The sequence below is a fragment of the Eurytemora carolleeae genome, unplaced genomic scaffold, assembly GCF_000591075.1.
Source record: "Eurytemora carolleeae unplaced genomic scaffold, Eaff_2.0 scaffold233, whole genome shotgun sequence".
Lineage (NCBI taxonomy): Eukaryota > Metazoa > Arthropoda > Copepoda > Calanoida > Temoridae > Eurytemora > Eurytemora carolleeae.
In genome coordinates this window covers 39098-51439 of record NW_019396356.1, presented here as the reverse complement: position 1 = coordinate 51439, position 12342 = coordinate 39098, and positions in this window count along the sequence as shown.

The following is a 12342-nucleotide window of genomic DNA, read 5'->3' as shown; positions in this document are numbered from 1 at the left end:
ATAGATCTTGAAGAAATAGATCTTTCCTATCAGATCATATATAGATCTTGAAGAAATAGCTCTTTTAGTATCAGATCATATATAGACCTTGAAGAAATAGCTCATTTAGTATCAGATCATAATTAGATCTTGAAGAAATAGATCATTTCTTGTCAGATCATAAATATATCTTGAAGAAATAGCTCTTTTCTTGTCAGATCATAAACAGATCTTGAAGAAATAGCTCTTTTAGTATCAGATCATAAATAGATCTTGAAGAAATAGCTCTTTTTGTATCATATCACAAATAACTCTTAAAGAAACAGATCTTTTGTAAAAGATCTAAATATATCTTGAAGAAATAGCTCTTTTTGCATTAGATCATAAATAGATCTTGAAAAAATAGCTCTTTTTGTATCAGATCATATATAGATCTTGAAGAAATAGCTCTTTTTGTATCAGATCATATATAGATCTTGAAGACATAGCTCTTTTTTATCAGATCATAAATAGATTTGAAGAAATAGCTCTTTTTGTATCAGATCACAAATAGATCAGAAAGAAACAGATCTTTTGTATTAGATCATAAATAGATCTTGAAGAAATAGCTCTTTTTTTCTATAAAAATCCAGTTCTAACATCGTAAGAACAAGTTCTTAAAGAGAAAGCTTTTAAAAGCATTTATTTTTAGAAAAACAGCTTCAATAACAAAAAGTTTTGAAAAAAACAAAATATCTTTTTTAAAAAATGTTTCTAAATTGATAGTTCTTGAAAAAGCATATTACTAGAAAACATTATTTCAAAATCAGTTTCTAAAGCTGTTAAAGTGAAAGCTGTTTTCTTCTAAATAATAATGACAGATAATACGATACGTACACACTGTTTTCTTCATGTTTAATGTTTACAGCGCAGTGCATTGCTACAGGCGGACATGCTATCAAACACACCGGTGTTTTTATCCTACACTTAGAGCAGGGGAGGAGGGGGGGGGAGGAGGTGCAAAAAATGTAACAGTAGCCGACAGGAGAAATGAATGATAAGAAGAATATGTTGATTGAATAATGTCGTGCCTGCGCTTGATCCAATATATTGGTTTCACACATTTTCTTTCCCACCTGCACATTCTTCAAGGATTTGGTCAATGCGCCGCGCGTGTGTGGGAGTGCGCGTAAATATCAAGAAGAATGCTGCAATTAAGAATGTTTTTTGGGCGTGATTTGAGGAATATCTTAGAAAATACTAAATTTTACTAAAAACGTGAGGAAGAATTGAACAAAAAGGACAAGAAATTAGAGTCTGGGAATAAATCATCATCTTTGGAGTACTATTGGAGAGCCCCTTTCATTCGAGACCCAAATGGACATCTCAATGGAGACCCCAAAAATTTCATTGGAGACACCAATATTTTCATTTAAGACCCCGGGAGTTTCATTGGAGAATTTAACATTCAGGGGGTCTCCGATGAAAAGCTTGGGGTATACAACGAAAATCTGGCAGTATGGTTGGAAGGGGAAAGTAAGTATGGCTGGGAGGGGGGAGGGTATAAGTATGTTTGTGGGTGTAGGGTAAATATGTTAAGAAGGGGAGGGTAAGTATGTTAAGAAGGCGAGGGTAAGTTTGGTTGGGAGGGGAGGGTAAGTATGTTCAGAAGGGGAGGGTAAGTATGTTTAGGAGGGGAGGGTAAGTAATGTGAAGGTGTGTGAATGTGTGTATCCCATATGTCTATATTTACAAAGATTACACAATTATCAATTGTTTCTTTAAAATTTCACATCTTCACCCCTTTTACATATATTATACACTACTTTACACTTTTATATATATTATACATATACACTACACAACACTTTTATATATATTATACATATACACTACACAACACTTTTATATATATTATACATATACACTACACAACACTTTTATATATATTAACAGTATACACTACACAACACTTTTATATATATTATACATATACACTACACAACACTTTTATATATATTAACAGTATACACTACACAACACTTATATTATACATATACACTACACAACACTTTTATATATATTATACATATACACAACACAACACTTTTAGACCTTGAAAACTTATTTTTAAATAATAAATCAATATTATATTGGCCAGGAATCTAAGCAGATTTATGTTTGAATATTTTTTTTCGGATGAATTTAGACATCTCAGTTCACAAATATCCTCGGAGCTTAAGGTTCATTTATTAATTTTATAGAATTTTTGTATTAAAATAGTTGAGTCTTCGCCACAAACTCTGATTTTCCATCCCTATATCTTTGCAACCCAATATCGTAGACCTTAGTTATTTAAAAATGAATTCTGTTAAGAACAAATGTTCACGTTTAAAGTATAGAAGATTACACCATCAGGATGCAAAGATAAAGAAATAGAAAAGATTTCAAAAGATCCTTATTAGTTCTAGACACAATTCATGACAGAATACAATTTTGATCAAAGAATTCATGATGGAGTCCTCTTTTTTCATCTCGTGAATTTCTAAAGAGCAGACAAGCAAGAAAACGGCTAAACTTTGTCTCACATCTAAAAGTAAAGCTACGATATCTACCACATCGTTTCTAAGAAAAAGATTTAAAGGGTAAATATTGTGAAACCTTGATGAATTTTGATGACAATCCCTTTAAACATTAAACCTGCCAACTTGTTATTCAAACAATGCGTGACAAGGAAATATCGGGATTTTTTCGACCAAATGGCGTTTTATTTACAACGGATTTTATTAATTCGTCATACCCATCCATTTCCTCAGGGAAATTTAATGAAAATAATAAAACAACAAAATCAAGTTGAAAGTATGTTAGAAGAAATAAAAAGTAAATGTATAGTTTGCGACAAATTTATTTTTCTTGTTACTCCCTGCCTAAACCCTGCCTGTATGCAATGTTACTCCCTGCCTGTATGAAATGTTACTCCCTGTCTATACCCTGCCTGCATGCAATGTTACTCCCTGCCTATACCCTGCCTGTATGCAATGCTACTTCCTGCCTTTATGCAATGTTACTCCCTGCCTATACCCTGCCTGTATGCAATGTTACTCCCTGCCTATACCCTGCCTGTATGCAATGTTACTCCCTGCCTGTATGAAATGTTACTCCCTGCCTATACCCTGCCTGCATGCAATGTTACTCCCTGCCTGTATGAAATGTTACTCCCTTCCTATACCCTGCCTGCATGCAATTTTACTCCCTGCCTATACCCTGCCTGTATGCAATGTTACTCCCTGCCTATACCCTGCCTGTATGCAATGTTACTCCCTGCCTGTACCCTGCCTGTAGCAATGTTACTCCCTGCCTATACCCTGCCTGTATGCAATGTTACTCCCTGCCTATACCCTGCCTGTATGCAATGTTACTCCCTGCCTATACCCTGCCTGTAGCAATGTTACTCCCTGCCTATACCCTGCCTGTATGCAATGTTACTCCCTGCCTATACCCTGCCTGTATGTAATGTTACTCCCTGCCTGTACCCTGCCTGTAGCAATGTTACTCCCTGCCTATACCCTGCCTGAATGCAATGTTACTCCCTGCCTGTATGAAATGTTACTCCCTGCCTATACCCTGCCTGCATGCAATGTCACTCCCTGACTATACCGTGCCTGTATGCAATGCTACTTCCTACCTTTATGCAATGTTACTCCCTGCCTATACCCTGCCTGTATGCAATGTTACTCCCTGCCTATACCCTGCCTGTATGCAATGTTACCCCCTGCCTATTCCCTGCCTGTATGCAATGCTACTTCCTACCTTTATGCAATGTTACTCCCTGCCTATACACTGCCTGTATGCAATGTTACTCCCTGCCTGTATGCAATGTTACCCCCTGCCTATTCCCTGCCTGTATGAAATGACAGTTGTTTCTTAGACAAAACGCATAATAGCAACTATTCAGAATGTATTGAACAGAAAACATGATTTTTTAAAAATTCTTTTAAAAGTTGTTAAAAGTCATTATTTTATGTCTTTAAAAAGATTCGAAGGTCGATTCATTTAAAGATTTTCTTTACAAGTTGACGAAAAATTGTTGATAGATAAATAGTTAGATAGACATTAGGCAAATATAGTTAATATACATATATTATGCATGTATGAGATATGAAGAAAAGATGGAGAGTTCTTATAAACCAAGCTGAAGAAAATTATCTACGGTTTCTAGATTGCTTATTTCTCTCTTAAATATGTAGATAGAAATCATGGAAAACTAAAAATGGATATTTAGTTAGTTAGATAGGTGCAGATATATAGATGGATAGATAGACGGATAGTAGATATAGTATATATAAATAGCTATATAGATTAATTGATAAATGGATAGATCGATCAATAAAAAGATAGAATAAATTAAGTGTTAGATAGATGGATAAAACGTATAATAAACGCCATGTGCATGACACTAAACGTCGTCAGGTTGCAGGTGAGGACACTGCCCAGTACCCAACAATAAAGATAAATAAAAAATAAAGATGGATTTTTAAAAACCCTAATTTTTGTGACCTCCATATCTATTTATTGACCCCTCAATCTGTCTATTGACCTCCATTTCTGTCTAGTGACCTCCATTTTCGTCTCGTGACCTCCCTATCTGTATATTGACCTCCCTTTCTGCCTAGTGACCTTCCTATCCGTTTAGTGACCTCCCTATCTGTCTAGTGACCTCCCTATCTATCTATTGACCTCCCTATCTGTCAAGTGACCTCCCTATCTGTCTAGTGAACTCCAGATCTGTCTAGTGACCTCCCTATATGTCTAGTGNCCCACTCCTCCCCCTCCTACCACATGAAATAGCTCCAAGAGTCTTAAGATGACCCTAATCCATAAACATTAAACATGTTGACCATGGATGGGTGAAGGAAATGTATTTTCCATATTCTTGAATTATCTACAGGGTTACCCACACAGAATTAGACTGTAATGCCGATCCAATACTCTGAGAAAACGATGCAAACAAATTTATTGCAGTTGTCTCTAAAATCTCATATTTTGTGGCTAACCCTGTAAAATTTAGAAATTACATATTGTATGGTATGATATGGAATTGGATATACAAAAATTGGAAATTATTGAAAACACAAAAATTGTAAATTATTGAAAATGCAAAAATTGGAAATTATTGAAAATACAAAAATTGAAAATTATTGAAAATACAAAAATTGGAAATTATTGAAAATACAAAAATTGGAAATTATTGACAATACAAAAATTGGAAATTATTGAAAATACAAAAAAATAAATAATAAAGAAAATTTAAAATTAATAAAATAATGGACAGTGCAGACATACTTAAAGAGAGTGTTCGCGAAAAATGAAAGGGGGTATAGTCTTAATGCGATAAAAAAGCGCTTTTGATCGCTACTAATCTTACTTCTATCTGTTGCGTCTATAAGGAGAAAATTGTTAAAGACGTTTCATACCGAAGAACGACGCGACCATACAAATTGAGAATTATCTTTCGCCACATTTATATATAGTTGATTTTTCATAATATGTTTTAATTATTATGATCTGGAGTTACTTATAAAAATATTTATTCCTGTTTCGAGGATTTTTGGTAATGAAGACGACATTTTCATATTTTCCAGGAATGTTGGAAAACAAGTTGTAAGCTAAATGTTATTTTAAAAAACAAAATCAAAACTAGTATGAAAAATCAACTATATACAAATGTGGGGAAAGATAATCGATGACTATAGGTTGTAATATCTAAATGATTTGTTTGAAATTAAATAGATGTTTTTAAGGTCTAAGTCGTATGTTGCATCTTTCTGAATTTGTATGGACACTACTTTATTCGGTATTATTCGTTTTTAACAATTTTAACAAGATAGAAGTAAGATTAGTAGCGATCAAAAGCGCTTTTTTATCGCATTAAGCCTATACCCCCTTTCATTTTTTGCGAACACTCCCTTTAAAAACATGATCTAAGATGGGAAAAGTCCAGTGATGACGCTAAATTGACGCAAAGTAGATTTGAATCAAGCTCATTTCGCTTCTTAATTTTTAAAGCAAGTTGTATAATGTGAAAAAGATTGGCAAACTTAAAATTGTTGTTTTTACAATTTAAAAGAAAGGGGAAAAAGAAGAACAAAAAAATACCAAACGCAAGAAATAAAATTTTAGGGAAAAAACGAAGAAAACATTATGTTAGGAAACAGTAAACTGAAAAAAAGCGGAAAAAATAGGATAAGGAGAAAACGGTTAAGATAAGGAAAGGGGAAAACTTGCAGGGGGGTCCGAGGAGGGGGAAGAAGGAGGATTGAAATTCTTAGGACAGTAGGAGGGATGCCTTCAGGGGACAGAGGGGAGGGGGGGAGGGAATAAATGAGAAGGGTGGAGGTAGAATTAAGTTGATGAATCCATCAAATATGTAAAACTTGACCCCAAGATGTATGAATTACAGCAATTATGGAAGAAGACTGGAGGACTATTTATTTTGACCAAGTCTAGGAATCAATTAATGATATTTATTTAGTATGGGTTTAATATATAGTAAATGAAACATAGGGAATAATACATTTCAAGTTTCTTAAACAGTTAAAAAAAGACATTAAAAATGTATAGAATGTGAACCGTAATTGATTCCTGAAAACTGATAAAAACCATGAATTATCCCTAAAATCTGATAAAACCATAGATTATCCCTGAAAACTGATAAAACTATGGCTTATCCCTGAAAACTGATAAAACTATGGCTTATCCCTGAAAACTGATAAAACCATGAATTTTCCCTGGAAACTGATAAAAACCATGAATTATCCCTAAAAAACTGATAAAACCATGATATATCCCTGAAAACTGATAAAACCATGGATTATCCCTAATAACTAATGAACCATAAATTATCCCTGAAAACTGATAAAAACCATGGATTATCCCTAAAAAAATGATAAAACCATGAATTATTCCTGAAAACTAATGAAACCATGAATTATCCCTAAAAACTAATAAAACCATGGATTATCCCTAAAAACTAATGAGTAATGAAACACTGAATTATCTCTGAAAACTGATAAAACCATGGAGTATCCCTGAAAACTGATAAAACCATGGATTACCCCTGAAAACTGATAAAACCATGGATTATTCCTGAAAACTGATGAAACCATGGATTACCCCTGAAAACTGATAAAACCATTAATAACCCCTGAAAACTGATAAAACCATGAATTATCCCTGAAAACTGATAAAACCCTGAATGTATAGTTAATGCATGTTAAAAATGTAAGTTTGCATATAGCATGCAACACTGTATTTAAAAAAACAATGTTAAAGAGAAATTGTTGTGTATTTACTGATATTAAAATATTTTTTTTATCCTAAGCCCATTGTATAATGTATTACAATACATCTATGACATGTATATATGCATGTTAAAAGTAGTAGTATTAAAATTGTATGTTTTTATATTTGTAGATATTTAAACGTATAAAATGTTGATGCTTATTGCTATAAAGCGTAACTAATTATAATATAATATTATTACTCATGACATTTAAGAACAATATAGCATCTACAAAATTATTCAGGATAAAATTCAATTAACTAAAAATATTTTCATAATCTAGGAAATCACTGAAATCAATAAAATCTATGAAATCTATGAAATCTAAGAAATCAATGAAATCAATGAAATCAATGAAATCTATGAAATCATTGAAATCATTGAAATCTATGAAATCTATGAAATCTATGAAATCTATGAAATCATTGAAATCATTGATATGAATTATATGAAATCAATTAAATGAAATCAATGAAATCAATGAAATCAATGAAATCAATGAAATCAATGAAATCATTGAAATCATTGAAATCATTGAAATCATTGAAATCTATGAAATCTATGAAATCAATGAAATCTATGGAAATCTACGAAATCTACGAAATCTACGAAATCTATTAAATCAATGAAATCAATGAAATCTACAAAATCAATTAAATCTACGAAATCAATGAAATCTTTGAAATCAATAAAATCTTTGAAATCAAAGAAATTTATGAAATCTACAATATCTACGAAATCAATGAATTCTGCGAAATCAACGAAATCTACGAAATTAACTATTTCTATGAAATCAATTAAATTTAGAAAATCACCGAAATCTAATAAATCCACTAACTACTCACCAGTTTGTGATATCTGTGTTGAAGTTTACTCTTGTTGTATCTTGAATATATGCAGGTTATGTCAGTGTTTAGATCATTATAAATTCTGAATATATTTAAACTAAACTTCTCTATAGGTCTATATTAAGCACGCACTCAGATTCAAATTGAGGTTCAATGTCCATATCTACAGGTTTGGGTCTAATACAGTGGGACCCATTAAACTGTGGAATAGGAGAAAACTTATATTTTAGATAGCCCAAAGACCATGAAACACAGCAATTCTGGAGTACCCAGACCCATTTCACTAAATAAGATGGATTTCAAGCTTTAAAAAAAATAAAAAAAAAATAAAAAATGTCGTCTCAGTCCCCCTGAAGAGGACTTATGATTGAAATCATATAATATTTCATTCTAACGTGCAATTTATGTTAGTTTGACGTGAGAAATCTTGCAGGATATTTTTTCCAAGCACCAATACTAGTTAAATGACTTTACGAGTAAGCGTGGTCAAGTTATAGGATTAAAAGCAATTATATAGTTTTGAAGATCTTAGAGCATTCATCTTTTTAAATAAATGATCTTAGATAATTGAACCAATTGAATTCCTACTTTAAGAGCAATAATCTAGTTTTAAGCCTCTTAGAGCAGTGATCTTCTTAAATAAATGATCTTAGAGCAGTGATCATGTTGGAGGTCTCCCCACGACTGATGAATCCTCAATTGACCGGTGTAATTGAGCAGTGAGCAGGGATGGAGAGGTGAGTAAAGAAAATAGTGGGGTGAGGTAGGATGGGGGGGGGGTAAGATATAATGAAAGAGAGGGGGGCTGGGGGATGGTAAGGTGGCTGAGAGGAAGGAGAAGACTAAACTGTTCAAATAATATTGAGATGAAGAAAACTGACACTTTTTATACAAAGATAATAATTCATGAAAGAAAAGTTTTTTATCTTAAGAATGTAGTTTTTGGTTGAACTGACTGGTTTCTAGAATCTAGATTAAACTAGAATAAGAAATATATAATATATACAATACATTCAGATGTAGGACAGATGTAGGATAAACTAAAAAGATACCAGGACTTAATTAATAATGAAAGAATGCTTGATGTAAGATCAATCAAGCAAACCGAATCTTGATTTAAAAACAATCCGGAAAATACCGTGCATGAAGGGAGGAAGGTATGAAGTAGATTGAAAGAGCATGAAAAAACAGGGGGGGGGGCTAGGGGGGGATGTTGGAATGACCGAATTATGTAGTAAGATAATGTTGAAATGAATAAAATGTGAAGAATGGAAGGATGTATTTGTGTATATTACTGGAGAATGGAGGGATGTATCTGTGTACACAACTGGAGCATGGAGGGATGTATCTGAGTACACTACTGGAGAATGGAGTGATTTATCTGAATATATTACTGGAGAATGGAGGGGTGTATCTGAATATATTACTGGAGAATGGAGGGATGTATTTGTGTATACTACTGGAGAATGGAGGGATGTATCTGAGTATACTACTGGAAAATGAAGGGGTGTATATGAGTATACACTGGAGAATGGAGGGATGTATCTAAGTATACTACTGGAGAATGGAGGGATGTATCTAAGTATACTACTGGAGAATGGAGGGATGTATCTTAGTATACTACTGGAGAATGGAGGGGTGTATCTGAGTAAACTACTGGAGAATGGAAGGATGTATCTGAGTATACTACTGGAGAATGGAGTGATTTATCTGAATATATTACTGGAGAATGGAGGGATGTATTTGTGTATACAACTGGAGAATGGAGGGATGTATCTGAGTATTCTACTGGAGAATGAAGGGGTGTATCTGAGTATACACTGGAGAATGGAGGGATGTATCTAAGTATACTACTGGAGAATGGAGGGAGGTATCTTTGTAAACTACTGGAGAATTGAGAGGTGTATCTGAGTATACTACTGGAGAATGGAAGGGTGTATCTTAGTATACTACTGGAAAATGGAGGAATGTATCTGAGCACATGTGTAAACAGCCTGAGCTATCTTGTAGCTCCCCGGCCACAATATACTTATAATTGATTTGTTATTCTTAATTAGCATTTATATGTATGTACTTTGTATAATTTGTGGCCTAATAAATGATTTGATTTGATTTGATACTACTGGAGAATGGAGTGATGTATATGAGTATACTACTGGAGAATGGAGGGGTGAATCTGAGTATACTACTTGAGAATGGAGGGGTGTATCTGTGTATACTACTGGAGAATGGAGGGGTGTATCTCAGTATGCTTCTGGAGAATGGAGTGATGTATCTCAGAATACTACTGGAGAATAGAGTGATGTATCTGAGTATACTGCTGGAGAATGGAGTGATTTATCTGAGTATACTACTGGAGAATGGAGGGGTGTATCTGAGTATATTACTGGAGAATGGAGTGATGTATCTGAGTATACTACTGGAGAATGGAGGGATGTATCTGAGTATACAACTGGAGAATGGAGGAATGTATCAGAGTATACTACTGGAGAATGGAGGGATGTATCTGAGTATATTACTGGAGAATGGAGGAATGTATCTGAGTATACTACTGGAGAATGGAGGGGTGTATCTGTGTATACTACTGGAGAATGGAGGGATTTATCTGAGTATACAACTGGAGAATGGAGGAATGTATCAGAGTATACTACTGGAGAATGGAGGGATGTATCTGAGCATATTACTGGAGAATGGAGGAATGTATCTGTGTATAATACTGGAGAATGAAGGGGTGTAACTGAGTATATTAATAGAGAATGGAGGGATGTATCTGAGTATATTAATAGAGAATGGAGGGATGTATCTAAGTATACTACTGGAGAATGGAGGGATGTATCTGAGTATACTACTGGAGAATGGAGGGATGTATCTTAGTATACTACTGGAGAATGGAGGAATGTATCTGTGTATAATACTGGAGAATGGAGGGATGTATCTGAGTATAATATTGGAGAATGGAGGGATGTATCTGAGTATACTACTGGAGAATGAAGGGGTGTATCTGAGTATGCTACTGGAGAATGGAGGGATTTGTCTGAGTTTACTACTGGAGAATGGAGGGGTGTATCTGAGTATACTAATGGAGAATGGAGGGATGTATCTAAGTATACTACTGGAGAATGAAGGGATGTATCTGAGTATACTACTGAAGAATGGAGGGATGTATCTGAGTATACCACTGGAGAATGGAGGAATACTGGGGAAATGGAGAAATCTATCTATTACACTACTGGAAGATGGAGAAAATGTTTAAAAATGAAAGATGAAGAGATAGAGAGATAAAGATTTAGATGTTAAGGATTGTAAACCTGATGGTTCTAGAATATCAAAGGTGTGTGAGATGGTTGTTAAAATTCTTCCTAAAGTTCAGTTTACTAATTCTAAACCAAATTCCTCAATCCCATAAATACAAGAACTAAACGCTCGACTTACAGCTTTATTTGTCTCTATTCTCTCTTCTTATCAGTTTAAACCCTATAAATGTCCGTCCCCCCCCCCCTCTTTTCTTATTGTCTACAAATATATCTACATTTAGTTAATTAATTGGGTTAGGTTAGATTAAAACAAATTCTAGGACGATTCCTGAAACGCATAAATATTATTTTCATTATGATTGTATATTTTTCAAAAATGAAATAAGAAATAATTTAGGAAACTTGTGTCTAGAGTTTAAAAATGGATGGTCGTGTTTGATCTTAGAATAAATTATTGATCTTTTTTTGATGAAAAAAAAAGCAAAAAGTTTATTTTTCTTTTCTAATTACCTTCAATCAGCCAAAGGATTAAAAGCGAGGATCATTATGACGAAAAAAATACTAGTTTTCAATTTACTAAACACCTGGATGTAACCATGGGGGGCGGAAACCACGAATTTACGACAAAAATGTGATCTGACGGAAATTAAGCGTCAAATCCTCATTTAAGGATGCGTCAGCTCTTCTTGTCATCAGTTTCCTTATCTTCTTCTTATTCAAATCAATTTATAAAACCTAATCCCCCCCCCCACTCCACCACCCCTTTCTTTAACAATTGAGAATATTCATCCCCACTCCTTTTACAATACCCCATAGCCCCCTCCCCCACTTCTCCACTCTAACATTAAATCTTCCTTAATAACCTGAAATTAATTTTACTCCAATAGAAAACAAAATAATTACTAATGTTTATTGCAATATATGAATTATTAATATTAGA